The sequence below is a fragment of the Macaca nemestrina genome, chromosome 1 (assembly GCF_043159975.1).
Source record: "Macaca nemestrina isolate mMacNem1 chromosome 1, mMacNem.hap1, whole genome shotgun sequence".
Taxonomy (NCBI): domain Eukaryota; kingdom Metazoa; phylum Chordata; class Mammalia; order Primates; family Cercopithecidae; genus Macaca; species Macaca nemestrina.
The window spans coordinates 99,590,893-99,608,004 of NC_092125.1; the positions used below are offsets into that span (position 1 = coordinate 99,590,893).

Below are 17,112 nucleotides of genomic sequence, written 5' to 3' on the forward strand. Positions count from 1 at the left end.
AACTAGAAATATGGAGCTCCAAAGAGAGTGTAGGATTGAAGATAGAGATTTGGGCTTCACTCAGGGACAATAGTTGGAGCTATGTAAATGACAAAGGATCAAGGGGCAAGACACAGAAAGAGAACATAAGGTTGAACCTTGAGTATTAAAAGAAGTCGCTGTAGCTTTGGGTGTGTAGGGGCAGTGGAAGAAGATGAGGCTGGAATGGCACCAGGTCCAGGTTATAATAAGCCTTCTCTTCCAGGGTAAGGAACTTGGACTTTACTTATAGATAGTTGGCAGTTGCTGAAGGTTTTAAAACTTGGAAGTGATATGGTCAGACGTGTGTTCCAGAGAGATGTATTTTACTGGTGCTTAATTACTTTTAAATAAAGAAATTCATAATCCAAAGAATTATTAGAGTGGAGGAAGACTGGAGGTAGGAAAACTAGTTAGAAGGCTGCTGCAGTAGCCCTGCTGTATTAGGCCGTTCTTAGAGTTGTTATAAAGAAATACCCAAGACAGCACATGGTGGCTCAAGCCTGTAATCCCAGCATTTCGGGAGGCTGAGGTGGGAGGATTGCTTGAGCTCACAAGTTCAAGACCATCCTCATCAACATAGCGATTTTTCGCCTCTACTGAAAATTAAAAAAAAAAAAATAGCTGGGTGTAATGGCGAACACCTGTAGTTCCAGCTATGTTTGAGGTTGAGGCAGGAAGGCTGCTTGAGCACAGGAGTTCAGGGTTGCAGTGAGCTGTGATCACACCACTGCACTCCAGCCCGGGGGACAGAGTGAAACCCTGTCTCAAAAAAAAAAAAAAAAAAAAAAAAAAAAGATTAAAAATTAAAACAACAACAACAACAAAAACAACAGACACTGGGTAATTTATAAAGAAAAGAGGTTTAATTGGCTCACAGTTCTGCAGGCTTTACGGGAAGCATGGTGCTGACATCTGCTCAGCTTCTCGGGAGACCTCAGGAAGCTTTTACGGTGGAAGGCAAAGCAGGAGCAGGCACATCACATGGCAAGAGCAGGAGCAACAGAGAGTTGATGATGAGGGGTGTTGCCACATACTTTTTTTTGAGACGGAGTCTCGCTCTGTCACCCAGGCTGGAATGCAGTGGCCAGATCTCAGCTCACTGCAAACTCTGCCTCCCGGGTTTACGCCATTCTCCTGCCTCAGCCTCCCGAGTAGCTGGGACTACAGGCGCCCACCACCTCGCCCTGCTAGTTGTTTGTATTTTTTAGTAGAGACAGGGTTTCACCGTGTTAGCCAGGATGGTCTCGATCTCCTAACCTCGTGATCCGCCCATCTCGGCCTCCCAAAGTGCTGGGATTACGGGCTTCAGCCACCGTGCCCGGCCTGCCACATACTTTTAAACGACCAGATCTCACGAGAACTCAGTATCATAAAGATAGCACCAAGCTGTTGAGGGACCTGCCCCCAAGATCAAAACAGCTCCCACCAGGCTCATGTCCAGCATTGGGGATTACAATCCAGCATGAAATTTGAGCAGGATCAAAGATGCAAACTTATTACCTGGTGAGAGGTAATGGTGTCTTAGACTACAGCAATGGTAATGGAATAGAGAGGAAGGGGACAATATTGAGGCTATTTAGAACACAGATGCATTGATTCAATAAAGGAGATGAGGTGAGGAAGATTGAAGAATCTAGGATGGCTGCCATGTTTCTGGTTGGGTGATGATAGTGTATCTACCACGGTAGGGAATAAATGAAGAGGATCACTCTTGTGAGCAAGGTGACATGTTCTACTTTAAATATGTTGAGTTTGAAATGGATATCTGGGTGGGCTGGACATATTGACACGTGGGTGGTAGTTGAAGCCAAATGCATGGATAACATTTTTGGAAAAATAATAAGTGCACAATAAATGTCTGTTAATGATTCCATAAATCATTATGGTCCCCTTGCTTTCTCTTCTCTGGTGTTCTTCATGTTTATTTTGGAGTTCCACCAGAGCCTCCAAGCCAAGCTTGTCCAACCCTCAGCCTGTGGGCTGCATGCAGCCCAGGATGGCTTTGAATGAGGCCCAACACAAATTTGTAAACTTTCTTAAAACATTATGAGGGCTCTTTTTGTGATTTTTTTTAAAGCTCATCAGCTACTGTTAGTGTTAGTGTATTTTATGTGTGGCCCAAGACAATTCTTCTTCCAGTGTGGCCCAGGGAAGCCAAAAGATTGGACACCCCTGCCTAAGTCCTCTCTGTCTTTGAATGTCAAGACTGTGGCCCCCTTAAGGATCTTTTGGATGTCCTATTTTTGGTAACTTAAAGTTCTTATATCAGCCTTGCAAGCTGGCCCTCAGACCATCTCACCACAGCCCCTCATCCACATTGACTTAGGAAGAGAGGGTATTGGGAGTGTGAAAAAGAAAAACTGGAAGACTGTTTCTTTTTTCTTTTTTTGTTTGTTTTTTTATTTCATTTTGTTTTGTTTTTGGAGATAGAGTCTTGCTCTGTCCCCCAGGCTGGAGTGCAGTGGTATGTTCTCGGCTCACTGCAACCTCTGCCTCCCAGGTTCAAGTGATTCACATGCCTCAATCTCCCAAGTAGCTGGGATTATAGGCGCGCACCACCATGCCTGGCTAATTTTTGTATTTTCACTAGAGATGGGGTTTTGCCATGTTGGCCAGGCTGGTCTTAAACTCCTGACCTCAGGTGATCCACCTGTCTCGGCCTCCTAAAGTGCTGGGATTACAGGCATGAGCCACTGTGCCTGGCCTGTTTCTAGTACATTGTCTGGTTTCTATTTCTCTCCTCTCTGTGAGTAGAGTTCTCAAAAGTGTAACCTATACTTTCTGACAGTTTCTCACTTTCTAGTGGTAACTTGTAATCTGGTTCCCACCTTGCTCACTCTTCTGAAATTGCTCTCAAATGTCACTAGAGACTTTGTCACTGCCAAGCCCAATGCCTCTTCTCTCTGTACCTGTTGGCACTGTTAGAACCTCCTCCTTAACAGTTTCTCCTTCCTTGGATCCATGACATCTCACTTTCTTTGTCTCCTTCCTGCCTGTCTGGTGGATTCTCTTTCACTCTTTGGGGGTCCTTCTTCTTCCCATCCCCTAAACATAGGTATTCCTCACTCTCTGTGCCAGGCTCTCATTTCTCTGTGCAGTATTTGTTGGGAGCTACTCTGTTCTCATGGCTTCAACTCACCCTGCCCTGGCAGCAGTGACCTCCTTTCTCTCTCTGGTTCTGACCTCTCTCCACAGATTCCAGCTCTGAACTCATCACTTCCTCTTTCCCCACCTCAATCTCCTCACCAGGTGTGATCCACCCCGCAGGTTCCCCTATGCCCATGAATGACCTCGCAGTTCTGATCACTTGACTTGAGACTCTAGTATGATCTCTGCAGCTTCCCTCTTTTGCTCATCATGTCCAGTTGGCTTCAAAGTTTTTCATTTTCTTTTGGTTTTTCTGTACTCCAATTCATTTTCTGTGTTCCACTTTTCACCACTGCCACGCCGACTTGGGCTCTCATCTCTTCATGCTTATATTATTGCAATTGTTTTCTATCTAGTCTACTTGCCTACTATAACCCCTTGGTTCAAACTATTTTGTCACCTCCAGATTAATTTTCCTAAAATTCCATAGCTTTCTCCTACCCCGTCCTTCCCAAGAACCTTCAATTGCTCTCCATTGCCTACAGAAACTCTGGCCTGACCACAAATCAGCACAACTCTGTGTTTTTTCCAGGTGCTCCCCTAACACAAACACTGCCTATGGTGCCTAACCTTTAGTCCAGTCCTTCCAGCTTCTCCAATGAGGCTACTTGAATGGACATTTACTTATCTTATGACTTTTAGCGGTTAAACTAAGCTACATTCCTAGTTTCTTTCCTTTTTTACCTGAATTTATAGCAACTCAGTATAGTAACACTGGTTATTGATTAGCAGTTAAATGCTTATGATGATCAGGAATGAGGAAATAATTATATTCTTCTTTAATAAATGCTGGGGGTGGGGGTGAATTAAAACCTCTCAAAACATAGATTCAGGAAATTAAAGAAGTCTCTGGTGATGAAAGGGTTGAGAACCATCACCCTGCACTCTAATCTAGTAAATGGGACAGTTTGATGCTGTTTCCCAAATGAACTTGTATTTTCACGTCTCCCCAGGACGTTCCCTCTGCCTTAAATGGAACAGAGTCCTGGGGACCATCTCTCAGCACCTGAATCTTCTGCTTCCTTTGGGACCTTAATCAGATGTTACCTCTTTCCTCCCACATCTGCTAGGAGCCCTTTGAGCAGAATGACCTCTCCCTTTCGCAGCCTTCAGTACCTCCCGCACTTAGCTGCGGGTTCCGGCCTTATCTTTCCTTGCAGAGAAAGCCGCTGCAGGTGGGCACGGTGTGCTATGCATCTCGCACCCAGCACCGCACCTGGGACTTAGGAAACGGTGAACAACACGGGAATTGTGCCCAAAGATACAGTCCTGTGGCCCAGGGAGCCCAGGCCTACTCCGCCCCAATCTCACTTCCAGGCGCCGCCTTCGGCGCTGCCTGCAGGGCCACTGGGCGGGTACTGAATTTATTTCCACTTCATTAACTCGGCCCCAGTCCCGCCCCCCGGCTCCAGCTCTCGTAACCCATCTCTGACAAGACCGCCTCCCTTTTCTTCCTTCTCCCTTCCCCTGTCACCCTGCCAGCTCAGCTCCTATCGCGTCGCGTATCGTCTCTTCATCTCTCTTTCTCCCCGGGTCTGTCTGGGTCTCTGTCTTTGGGTATTTCTCTCTGCGCCTGCAGCTGTCTGGGTCTCCGCTTCCTTGCCCCGCACGCCCCGCCCCCTGCCCAAGCCCCTCCAATCCCGGCGGCTCGAGCCTGGCGCTCCACTCTCCCATTGGTCCGTCCGGAGCCCCCCGCCCCCGCCTGCCCGGCCCCCCTCCGGGCCCCTCCATTCACACAAAGTTTGGCTCCGGCGCTGCGGAGGGAGGGGGCGGCCCGGCCCGGCCCAGCTCTGCCCCCGGCCGGCCCGACCCCGGCCCCGGCCCCTGGACAAGCCCTTATCTGATCCCAGCTCCGGGTTTAAGAGTCCTGGCCAGGACCGTCGCACAGCTCTGCTCCTTACTCCTGTCCGCCCCGTCAGTCCATCTGTCCCGCTGCCCCGCGGCCCATCCAAGGGGCCACTCCACCTCGGACCCAAGGTAAGACCCTGGCCCTGATGAAGGAGTTCTGCCGCCCCGGCCGGGTCCTGTCCCCCTAACTCTCCAGAGACATCGGGGTCCCAGCTCCTCAGTCCCTACCCTGCCTGGCCTCAGCGGTACCGTCTTGTTCTCCTGCCTCCCGCCTTGGGCAGTCCCAAACTGAGCCTCCTGGGAAGGGCTCCCCACGAGGACACTAGCCAGGCTGGTCACCTCAGCCCTTTCATCTAAGGAAGGGGCTTTCCCGATGCCCCCTCCCACTGGGCAGACCACCAGTTGCATCCCCGCTCCTCTAGTTAATACAGTGACAATCACACATCACCTGGCGCCCCATACACAGGCACAGCAGACAGTGCGCCTTCCTCCCCATATGGACAGGTTACTCCCATCCCCAGCCCCTCCCCCACTCCCCATACAGTGACAATCACATAGTGACACCCATGATCGCTAGTTCCTACATGGGGAGAGAAACAGATACTGGCAGCTTAGACCGGGGAGACACCAAAGCCTGGTGTGCTCCAGACCCCTGCCCACCCAATCTCTTCCTTCCATTCTGAGTGGCTCCCATTTTAAGACATCCCTCCTCATTGCCCCTCACCCTCACCCCAGCTGTTTCAGACTGAGATTTCCAGAAGGAAAGGAGCGAGGCCACTTCTGCTAGAGTGAGAAGGGCAGATTGGGTTCTATAAACTCACCCTCCAGACGGAGATGCCCCTTCCCATTCCATCCCTCCTCTCACCAGAACTAACCTGGGGCACCTGTGTTACGGAAGACATGAAGGATGGAACTTCCTGATTTGGGGGAGGAGAAAAAAGAATCCTTCTACCAGGAATGGGTAGAAGGACAACACTGGGAAAAAGTGGGGGTGGGTTCTGGTGTCTTGAGGTTTAATTCCAGTGAGTGCCCCAGGCAGGGTGAGGCAGATGGGGAAGTGGAGATGGTGAAGAAGCTGGTGCAGATTTGGACCCCGAATAGGTCAGTGCTTAAAGCCTGCTTCTGTTGCTTACCAATACAAATTCTGACTAAAGATGTTTGGCCAGTCTGCTCTTGCTGTGGTGTTTGAATTTCTTTTCTCCCCACTGGGATTGCTTTAGGCTGTCTGGGTGAGAGGGAGATAATGACAGGAGATTTAGGGCCCCCGTGTGAGAGATGGCCTTGTTTAAGGGTGCTGAGGAGGGCCTGGAGTGGTTGTCATGAAATCAGCCCCAGGAGGGGTGAGCAGCCGCCACTGAGTTCAATTTAGTTTCATCCTGAAACTCTCTCCCTAATCTCCAAGGATTTTTGAACATATTCCTGGCATGATGGTGGGTACCATCCTGTGCCAAGTGGTAGGGCTTGTACCTTTCTCTGGGGGTAGACTGGGTATGGGGGACCAAGTTTGTAAGGAACCAGGCATCCTGACTCATAACTGGTTCTTTAGGGAGGAAGAAATGAGGGAGGAGGGGGACGGAAGGCATCATGCCAGGGAGAGGGTCCAGGGCTGGATTGCGGAGGCAATAGGCACGGCCCAGGCAGTGCCAACTCCTTTCCCCGCTGCCTCCCCCAAGTCCTTTGGTGGTGGTGGCAAGGGAGGAAGGGAGGGAGAGTGTGTTGGGGGGTGATCTGGGCCAGTCCAGCCTCCCAAAGCCCTTGCCAACCTGGGTCCTGAAAGGAGCTGCTGTTTTCTGAGCCATCCCCCCACCCCCCACCCAGAGCCTGAGCAGCCAAGTTGTCTCAGCGGATATCAAATGGCAATGACTCCACTGATGGAGGGTGGGTGGGGAATGGGAGTGGCAGGGGTAGCAGGGTTATGGTTCCAGTCCCTCTGTGGCTCTAATGCAGAACCCCTCTGCTATCCCTTACCCTGAGGAAAAAAAAATCCGTCTCCCCCAACATCTGACCCACATCCAGTCTATGGGTGCATATGTTTGTGTGAGGGGATTAGTGATCTGCACGTTGGTATCCCCCACCTCCTCCATATGCCCCATGGAACCACATTCTAGCTCCCTCCCACCTGCATCACTGTGCATAAGCTCATTTACAGCTCCAGCTTGGTTGGCGTGAGCTACAAGGAAGTGACTGGCAGAGGACCCAGGGACCTTCCTTCCCTTGACCTTCCTGGGGACCAGAGAGGCTGGGACACTTGGATCACAGTGGGCTCAGATGAAGTCCTCTGGAGTCATTCTGTGATTGGTGGGATGGGCATTTAAAGCTCTAGCGGGTGGGTCATGCAGAAAGATCCGTTTCCTCAAAGGATACTCCTGAGCCTCCTAGTAAAATGCTTGGTTTCTGCACACAAGATGGAAAGATAGGCCGAGCCTCCTGCCATTGGTCAGGAGGAAAAGAGACACTGGGCAATGGAGTCCCTAAACTTTCCTGCCACAGGTTATTTAGGACGGAAGAAGAAAACCTCCACTGTCCCTCCCTTCCTCGGCCTAGATTCTTCTCTTGCCTGACTGGTCAGTGCTACTGTCCAGGCTGAGGCCAAACTGTCCAGGATAGCAGTGGGGCCCTGGAAGGGGGCAGAGAAGGAATCAGCCAAGGCACATCATTGAGAAGAAACTACAGAAAGATTGGAGAGGAAAGGGAGATTTAAAATCGAAGTGTTCTAGCACCCAATGATGGGTGGTTGGCTGGGCAGCTCCTGGGAATGAGTTTGCCATGTCACCTCAGACTTTGGCAGGCTGAGTTCAATGCTTTTCTTCCCTCTTCTGAGTTTAGCCTACATGTTTGCCACCATTCTTTATGGAGAGAGTGCATCTGGTGGCCCCTCTTCCTCCCCTCCCCCATCAGAACCTTGAAAGGGCAAAGAGAAAGGGATTGTGGGAAATGCCCTCCCGTGGGTGTCTGCCAGCTTGGAGCCTGGATTTGAGGTAGTGGGGGAAGGGAGGGACTGGCTCTGGAATGTGAGAGAGAAGTAAGAACAGAACTTTGTGGCATGGAGAAGGAGGTTGGAGAAGCAGGAGCTAGAGGGGACTGAATCAGACCTCCAGCCTCCAACAAGGTGCAGCACAGAAAGCGTATACGTGGCCATTGTGCAACTTTTCCGACGGCAGAAGACCTGGGGAAAGGATTGTGGCTGTAGCTGGAAGGACTTAGGTTAGATCTCAGGAAGCACATCCCAAAAAGGAAAGACATTTGAAATGGAGACTGGGAAGGAAAGAGAGACCACTTTCTGGACCAAGAAACCAAACCAAACCAAAACAAAACCCACCAACTAAATCCCCAAACAAAGAAGCCCATCCTTAAAGCTTCCAAGAGGAGTGATGGAGCTCAGAGCACAGGGATTATTGTGACAACTGTCAGGGGCCTCTCCTGGGTGACTGTTGCACCTCTCTCTTGCTGTTCCAGGGTTACTTTCCGCTCTGAGAGACAGCAGGCGCTATGGTTAAGAGCACAGCCTTGGAGTCCGACTTTGTGGGATTCAGTCCTAGTTTACCACTTAGTAGCTAAAGAAGTCTCATCCTCACAATAGGGCTCATAACTGCTGTGAGGATGCACAGTGACTATTATAAAGGGCTTGGAATGGTCCTTAGTCTGTAAAAAGTGGAGTTGTGGGCCATTACGTTTCTCCCACCACTCTAACGTTTTCTACTCTGTCATCTTTCCTGGTTCCTAGGATTTGTCCCAGCCCTTTGTTGTGGGTTTGGTTTTGTTTTGAGATTCTGTCCTAGGTTTTTTCTTCCCACCCTTCTGGAGTTTGAAAAGGTAGAAGAAGTATCAAGTAGTTTCAGATGAAGTTCCTCCCTTGATTCCAATAGGCTGGGCCTTGCTTGAGGTGGGGTCTCCACACCGACAGCCCCTGTTTTCCACAAGTTTTTGCCAAGCAGATGTCCTGTCTTCAGATTCAATAAATGAGAACTGAGCTGTTGAGCTTTCACCAAATAGTCTCTTTTCCCATTCTCAGCAACTTCTCTTTCAGTCAAAGACTTCTGTCAAAGACTTCTGCCGGTCAAAGACAACCCCCACATCTCATTCCTAGTCCCATGGCCCTGCCTATCACTCTTTTCTTCCTCATCCTGCCTCTCCCTCTCCCAGCCCAGGTTTGCCCCCACAACTTCTCTCAGATTTATGTGCCCTCCTCTTCTTGTGTCTCCTGATTGGCCTGTTCATCCCATCAGCCTGGATGCCCACAGCAGCCTCCTTAATGACCTCTCTGACTCCAGCCCCCTCTCTCCTCGATTCCTTCCCTGTACCCTATAACGAAATTATCACTGGAATTATCATTATGAAGCATCAATTTTATCTTGTCTTTTCCCTACCCAGACACATCCATTGGCACTGGATAAAAATTTCCCAATCACGGTCTTCAAGAGACTTTCTGTCTTTCTCCCATCCCCTCCAGCCCCACATCTTGTGAACTGCACTCCTCAGACCCTGTTCCTGGGGAGCATATCCCAGGCAGTCTCTGAGCCATGCTCCTCCCCGCACTCTGGGCCCTCACAAAGGCCATTCCAAGTCTCACCCCTCCCGCAGACCTCTATTCTCCTGTTTCCCTCTCTGCTCTGCCATCTTGCTTGTCACTTGCATCTGCGACTCGGCCCAGGGTTCCCCATGCATGGCGATGTTGGAGGAGACATCTTGTCTCCCTCATTAGCCGGGGCTTTCCTCTAGGGTAGGGTCTGTGTCTCTGTCAGATTGGCAAAAGCATCTCTTCTCTCTCTGGACCCTCTGGCACCCAGCAAAGGGCCTGGCTTCTAAGACACAAAGTAGCTACTGTCCAGTTTGACTCTAGGTACGACACATTTCTGATTGCTTATTCTTGGGGGAGGAGCCTGACTTTGGAGGGTGATGTGAGCATCCTGCAGCAGGTTGTGTATAGGATCCTACTATCTAATTCTATAGGAGACCTCAAGAGAAACCCCTCTCCTACCAACGACCCCATCCTGTAGACAAGGCTTCACCCTAAGATTACAAGCCTTAGAACACCCAATTTATAGTCTTCTAAGCATTGTTGCTCCACGCCCCCCCCCACACACAAATGCAGGTCTGTAGGCCCCAGACAGCCTTTCTCCCCTCGCCACGGCGCTCTGACTCCAGCCCGATGCTGGGCTTGTCAGCAGCAGCGTCTGGAGTGAAAAAGGGGGATAAAGGTTCAGAGTCTAGTCTGAGGCAGCCCCATTGTCCTGAGCGTGCCTCTGAGCAGGGGCTTGCAAGGTGGGAGACACGTGGGGTCACCTCCCAAGTGGGGTATAGGTCTGACCTCTTAGTGTGGCATTCTCCCTGGACCAGCCTCCTCAGCTCCACCTCTGATCCCAGTTCCAACTGGTAGAGCCAGGCACACTCCTTCTCCACATGTCTAAACCTCCTGGTTGACCCTGTGATAAAAAAGATATGGGCAACTGGTAAGAGGGGAGGGTGAGTGTGTTAAAGTCTAGAGCACTGGTTCTTAAACTTTTTGACTTCAGGACCACTTTACATTCTAAAAAATTACTGAAGACTCCAAAGAGCTTTGGTTTGTGTGGGTTCTATTTATGAATATGTACTATGTTAGAAATGAACACTGGGACACATGAAATAATTATTAACTATTGCATGTTAACAAAATGATGTATTTTTAATGAAAAACAGCTGTATTTTCCAAAGTAAACACACAAAAAATTAATAAGAAGAGTGACATTGTCTTATATTTTCACAAATCTTTTTAAATGTTTGGCTTAATCAAAGACAGTTGGTTTCTCATCTGCTGCTGCATTTAGTATGTTGCAATATCATATGTCATGTAGCTTCTGGAAAACTCTGCTGAACACTATGAAATAATGAAAGTGAAAAGGGCAAATACTGTATTGTTAGCGTTATTACGAAGACAGGTTTGACTTTGTAGAGCCTCCAGAAGGGTCTCAGGAACCCTCAGGAACCCTTCAAAAGGGTCCAGGGAGCATACTTTGAGAACTGCTAGTCTAGAGGAACCTCAGAAGACAGGTTCAAAAACCTGGGCCAATTTGAATGTCCTGGCTGATTTCCTTCAGCTGCCATGGTCTTTTGAATGTTCTCACTAGGGAGGTATTATGGGGTAGTGGTTCATCATGTAAGTTCTACCTCTGTTCTACTACTCACCAGCTACGTGGCCTTGGGCAAATTATTAATATCTCTGTGCTTCAGTTTTCTCATCTGTAAAGTGGGGCTTTAAAAAGCACCCACTTTTAGAGTTGCTGAGAATTAAATGACCTAATAGGAAAGGGCTCAGTGTAGTGCTCAATGATATGAGATGTCATTACATTCCGGAGTCTTGCCCCTGAATCCACTGCGCATTGTCCTGAAGACAGGGAGCTGCAGAGGAGATCCATCCAATGCTACACAGACGAGCTCAGCCCAGAGAGCGAAAGTGACTTGTGCAAGTTCCCAGAGAGGGTGGACAGGGTTGCTGGGCCCTGAACCCAGGAGTTCTGAAGCCTAGCTCTATCTCTGCTCTCCCCGCCAGAATTTTTTTGTGGAGAGTGGAGGAGTAGGGTCCTGAGACGGGGAAGGAAGCAGACCTTACCTTTCTTTTCCCAGCAATCTCAGGTGAGCCCAGGACCAGGGCAGTACAGTGGGAAGCCTTGAGGGCAGATAGCAGGGAGAACTTCCGACACTGACAGCATCTGAAAAGAGGAGAAAGAAAGCCAGGAAGACATTCTCAAGGCCAGAGATTGTTTTGACTTTCCTTGTGGGGAGCAGTTCTGCAAAATGCCCCCGGCCTTCTCTTCCTGGGGCTCGCAGGAAGTCTGTGATTGGGCGACCCTGCTTTTCATGAGGTGCTCAGTTCCGCTCACTGCCCTCCTCTCAGCTGTCCCACCACCCAAGGCCCAGGAGCCTCTCCCCAGATCGCACCTTCTGGCCCTGCCCTTTGTGCTGAGGCCCCACAAATCACAACATGGTGCCTTGAAAAGGGCAGTTGGTGGTGCTAAGGGCATTAATGAGGATAGGGGTGCCTGCTTGGGTTCCCTGGGCAGGAGAAGGGAAGCCTCTCCCCACAGACTACAGAACAGGAGGAGGCAGATGGGGAGATAGACACGTACTGGGAAGAGCTAGTCCTGGCTCATTGATCCTTCAACCAAATTGCCCTGAGCTGGGTTTCCAGCACCACCTTCATTAGTTCAGGCTGAATTCCCTGGAAGAGCACAGGTGGGAGGTGACTCTTGTCCCTAACCCCTGCTTCCCCTGTAGTAGCTTCTTCAGCCTCCAGAACCACAGCAGATGGAGATCTCAAAGAAGGTGGCACCCCAAGTAAGTAGAACCCCAAAGATCCCAAACCCTGAGCACATGCCCTTTCTGCTGGGGTTGGAGAACTTGCTATGTATTACTCCGTTTTTCTTCTCCTGCCCACACAATTCCTTTGCATAGATGGTAAAACTGAGGCAAAACGTGGGAGGACTCAGACTGCCCACCCACTTCTTTCTAGAGCCCAGCCTGGGACCAAGGGGCCTGGCATCCCGCAGCCCCTCCCCCTCCACTCCTACCAGTCCCTGTGGCTTTTTCCATTTGGAAAGTCCTTTCTGGCGAGTGGCAGGTTTGGAGGCCCTAGTCTAGTCTCCTCCCCTGTCTCCTGGGCAGTGCCCCCAGGGGAGCCCCTGTGGGCCAAGATCGCCTCAGTCTCAGTTCTGGGCCCCCCTCACCCTCTACCAGCAGTCCCCCAGCTCCCGCCCCTGGGCTGTGGGACAGGGAGAGGGCTGAGGGGCTGGCTCTGCATACTAATGTCCTGCCCATTGTCAAAGCCCCTTTGTGCCAGGGAGCTCCATTGAGGCGGCTCCGGGGCAGGCACAATGGGGGCTCTGTCCCCTAGTTCCCCCAAACAGTCACCTGCTTTCAGAGCCTCCCCCACCACCCCCCCTTTGCCCCAGTGTCCGGAGGGCCCAGAGAGCACGGGGGAGTGGGCCCTGGGCCAGGGGGGATGGGCAGGAGGCAACCCCCCCACTCTCTGGGCAGGCTGGGGAGATGGGCATTTGACAGGGCAGGCTGCAGAGGGCACACAGAGGGGAGAGGCCCTAGGCTCACAGGGGCAGGGGCAGTCTGTGGGGGAGTTGGAATGCAGGTTCTGTGAGGCCTGAGAAGGGGAAGGGGCGCTCAGAGCCTGCCCACTCCTTGGTTCCATATGCCCAGCCTGGGCCTGTGGCTGCCACCTCTCCTCCTCCCACCACAGGACTCCCCGAGGCTCATATATGCAGAGACACACAGGCATACACTCATCTATGCGGCCCCACACACGGCTCCCAACACACACCCAAATGGATGTGCCCAGACACAACACACTGAGCCCAGCACACAGACCGCACGTCCACACCACCACCCCCTGGCATATGCACCTGCACACCCACCCTCCCCCCACCCCACCCCCTTCCCTTTTGCACCCCTCCACGGCCGCAGGCATCTCAGCACCGTGTCCCTCCCCCCCATGCCCTTGCTGCCCTCTGCTGCTCTGACACAGGTTATAACAAGTTTGCACTTGTTGTGACCTTAAGAATGTGGCCCTGGGGCTGAAAATGTCCTGCTGCCCCAGACCGCACCTGCTTATACGTTAACCATGGACACAGCCTCTGCTGCACTCTAAGCATGGCTCCCATTCCTGCTCCAACCATGGAGACAGTTAGGTGGGCAGGCCCCCTACCCCAGAGCTGAGTCTAGTACCCTGGACTGAGCTCTATGTGAACAATGAAAGCCCCACCTGGCCTTGCTGGCACAGGTCCAGTGTGTCTGTCTTTGCCTTTGCCCAGGGCACATAGGTATTTCCTAGCCCTTCCTGGCCCTGGGAGGTAGACGGAACAGTTATCATTTTCCCAGAAAGGCTCTGAGAGGTGAGATGATGGTGTCCAGGCAGCTGGTGGCAAGGCTGGGACTAGAATGGAGGTCTCTCGCCTCTAGCTTTTTTGTGTTTTTTTCCCCCAACTATTTGTCTCTTGGTTTTGCTTAGATGACCCCACCCCCAACCCTATCTACAATTCCAACCGAGCTTTCTTTTAGCCACCTTTTTTGGGAAGGAGTGGGGGCATGGTGAGGGGAAGGGGTGGTGAGAACAGGTCTAGGAGCCTTAAGTGGGCGTCTGGGTCTAGAAAGAACCTCCGAAAGTCACCTTGACCCTTGCACTACCCCTAGGCAGAGTGAGCCTACCTCCTTTCACTGCTCACCTTCCTACCAGCCCCACTTCTGCTACAAACTCTGGATCACTGGAAAGTAACCCCACAGCCTTCTTAGCTAGGGTTTGGAGTTGGGGATTTCTATCAATTATAAGTCCTTCATGCTGCCTAGCACTGGCCTTCCCAGTTGTTACCCTATGTCTGCATGAGAATCTGTAGGCTGTATCTATGGCTCGCCTGCTATTCTGGTCCACAGCATCTTCTAGCAGTCGGGAGCAGATGCCCTAAAAAGGGAAGACAGGAAGGCCCATTGGGATCCCAGAGACTTGAGGGCTGACTGCACAGTGGTGTGCTGGGGCCTGGGAGGGTGGATGGGGTCATGGTTGCAGAAACTCTGTTAGATAGAGAAGTAAGCTGATATTGGTTTGGTCATCAGCAAATATTATATTGAGTGCTAATCTCCATGATGTTTCCTCACATCACAATTGTATGGGAGAACCTCAGGGCCCTTCTATCCTTCTCCCTTCCCCTCATCTAGAATGCTTCTCCTCTGGCTACTGGATTCTCCTTAAGCTGCCTCATCCATCTTCCTTTGTGCAGGAACACGCCTCTCCCAGCCCTTATACTCTGGCATGATTCTTTTGCCTCCAAATGTTTCCTACTGGAGAAAGAGAACTTCCCAATGTATAACTTCAGCTTTCCCTGCTGTGCTCGGGCAGTTAGTTACTATACGAGACAGAGGACAGGGAGACACTCATCTCTGAATCTAGTTCTGTATCTAGTCAGCGTCCTCATGCCATCCCTACCCCATCCTCCTTCTTAAGGGAGGAATGTGAATAAGGAATAAGTAAAAAGTTGAAAGATTGCCTCCCAGAGTGGTGGTGAGCTCCCTAGACTTCTCTGAGTGAGGGTCAGAGGCTGGTCTTCATGCAGGAAACAGGAGCCCCAAGAAGGAAAGGGAGCTGAGAGGACACCTGTCAGGGAAAGAGGCTCAATTCTCTGAATATGAATGACAGGTACAGAGTACCTCTGGGTCTCCAGCCCCATCAAGGGTACAAATAAGAAGAAATTGCTCAGATACCAACAGGTAAATTTTGACTTAATTGGAAGAATTCCCTGGGCATAAGGGGAGGGATAGAAAGAGGTGGATAACTCATTGCTCTGATGAGAAGGAAAAGTCCCCCTTTAGTCACCTACTGAACAAAGCTTGAGTGGCCTGGAAGATAGTTCCAATGACTCTCAGAGCCCCTATGGGGTTTCCAGTGGCCTCAAAGGAATCCCTTTATCATTTCCACAGAGCCCAGTAAGAGCATCACTGAATGCCTCCTCCTTGTGGACCTCACTATTTGTGGCTTATTCCAACTCTTCTTGTTGGGCCAGCTACTGCAGGGATGAGGGAGACCCTGAGACCTACTAGGTGGGAGGGCCAGATTGAAGATAATGGGCTGTGGCTGGGTTGGCTGGGGAAGAGCTTCTGTGGATAGTGATCCAAGGCTGGCTCCACAGAAGCTGGCACTTTGGGACCCCAGGGTGAGGAAAAGGATCTTGTAGGAAAACAGAAGTTGAGATGAAGAAGAAGGCCAGGGTTGTTGCTGTGATTCTGATGTAAAATAACATGAGCTACCAGCTAGCAGTGTGATCTTGGGAAAGTTACCCAGCTTTTCTAGGCCTTGGCTTCCTCTTTAGTAAAATGTGGGGATTATATGTGATGACCACAGAGGGCCTCCCAGCATGAACACTCTGTGACATGGTCCAATGGCAAGTTGAGAAGCCCAGACTTTAAGCAGGTTCAAGCAGGCCTGGGTTCGACTTGCAGTGCACTCCTTATGAGCAGTCCTCCTGGGCAAGTTAGTTAACCCGTGTAAGTCTAGTTTCCACCCGTTCATCTGAGGGCAATGCTATTGCCCTCCTAGGGAGGCTAGGATGAAGCATGGCATGGAGCACCCAGCACGATGCCTGGTGCACTGTAAAGCCTGAGGTAGGAAGTTCATGGTACTGTGGGAACACAGAGGATGGCAGCCCATGTTGCGGGTGGGGGCATCCAGAAAGGCTTTCCAGAGAAAGTGACATCTAAGCTGAGGCCTAAAGGGGAGGAGAAATTAAGCAAAGTGGGAGAGGAACAGTGTTCCATGGAAGAGGCCCCATTATTTGCTAAAAATAAAGCTTGGTCTGTTCAAGAACTGAGAGGTTTCGTGTGGCTGGGGACATGGTGCATGCGTGAAGTGGGGGCGTACAGATAGACAACACTGATGCTAGGGAGGTCATACAGGACTCTGTTACACCTGTAATTCTAAGGGCTTCAGAGATAGGGTCCCTCCACTTCCCCTCCTCTTTTTCCTACTTTTCGATCATCCTTTCTCCCAAGACTAATTTCTCTTCTCCTTGGTCACACGAGCACAAGGAAGCATTGGGCTTCCCTAGGACGATCTGGCCAGTGCAGGGAGAAGCTTTAAGTTCAGAGTTGTCTGCCTCTGGACAAGTTTTGGCTTCGGCCTGAAGTTTTCTGCCTCTGTCCTTTCCCACCACTAGAGAGAGATGTACCTTCCACAAAAGACTCTGGATTTCTATCACTGAGGCACTCCTACTAAGCACTCCCACTGTGGGCCTCAGTTTCCCCATCTGCCCCTCTCATTGTAGAGAGTAGGGAGAGTGTTGACAGGGTGGGGCTGAGCGCAGCCTGCAGAAAAGAGCTAGGGAAACTAGAGAGAAGACTGCCAAGGAGCCTGACTCAGTGCCCCCAAGTGTCCAAACGTTGAAACTTCAATGGGAAGCTCAGAGGAAGGACTTCCGAAGATGAAGTGGGTGGCACATGGAAAAGGGGGCCTGAAGGAGGAAAAGTGATGTAGAACATCAATCCTACAGGCTCTTTTAAGTCAAGAAATAGCAGGGACTGAGAAGGATAAAGGATGAACAAAATACAGATTAAGAAGCAGTCCAGAAA

At 50.7% G+C, this 17,112-nt stretch overlaps 1 protein-coding gene across 1 annotated transcript in view; it reads left to right on the plus strand.

The window, feature by feature from the left end:
* The first annotated feature begins 4,913 nt into the window (after positions 1 to 4,913).
* The window catches only part of LOC105498161 (potassium inwardly rectifying channel subfamily J member 10), a 32,913-nt gene continuing 20,714 nt past the window's right edge, over positions 4,914 to 17,112 (plus strand). Inside the window, exon 1 of the mRNA XM_011770050.2 lies at positions 4,914 to 5,145. The gene's annotated coding sequence lies outside the window, so the exon portion shown is untranslated. The remainder of the gene's footprint in view (positions 5,146 to 17,112) is intronic.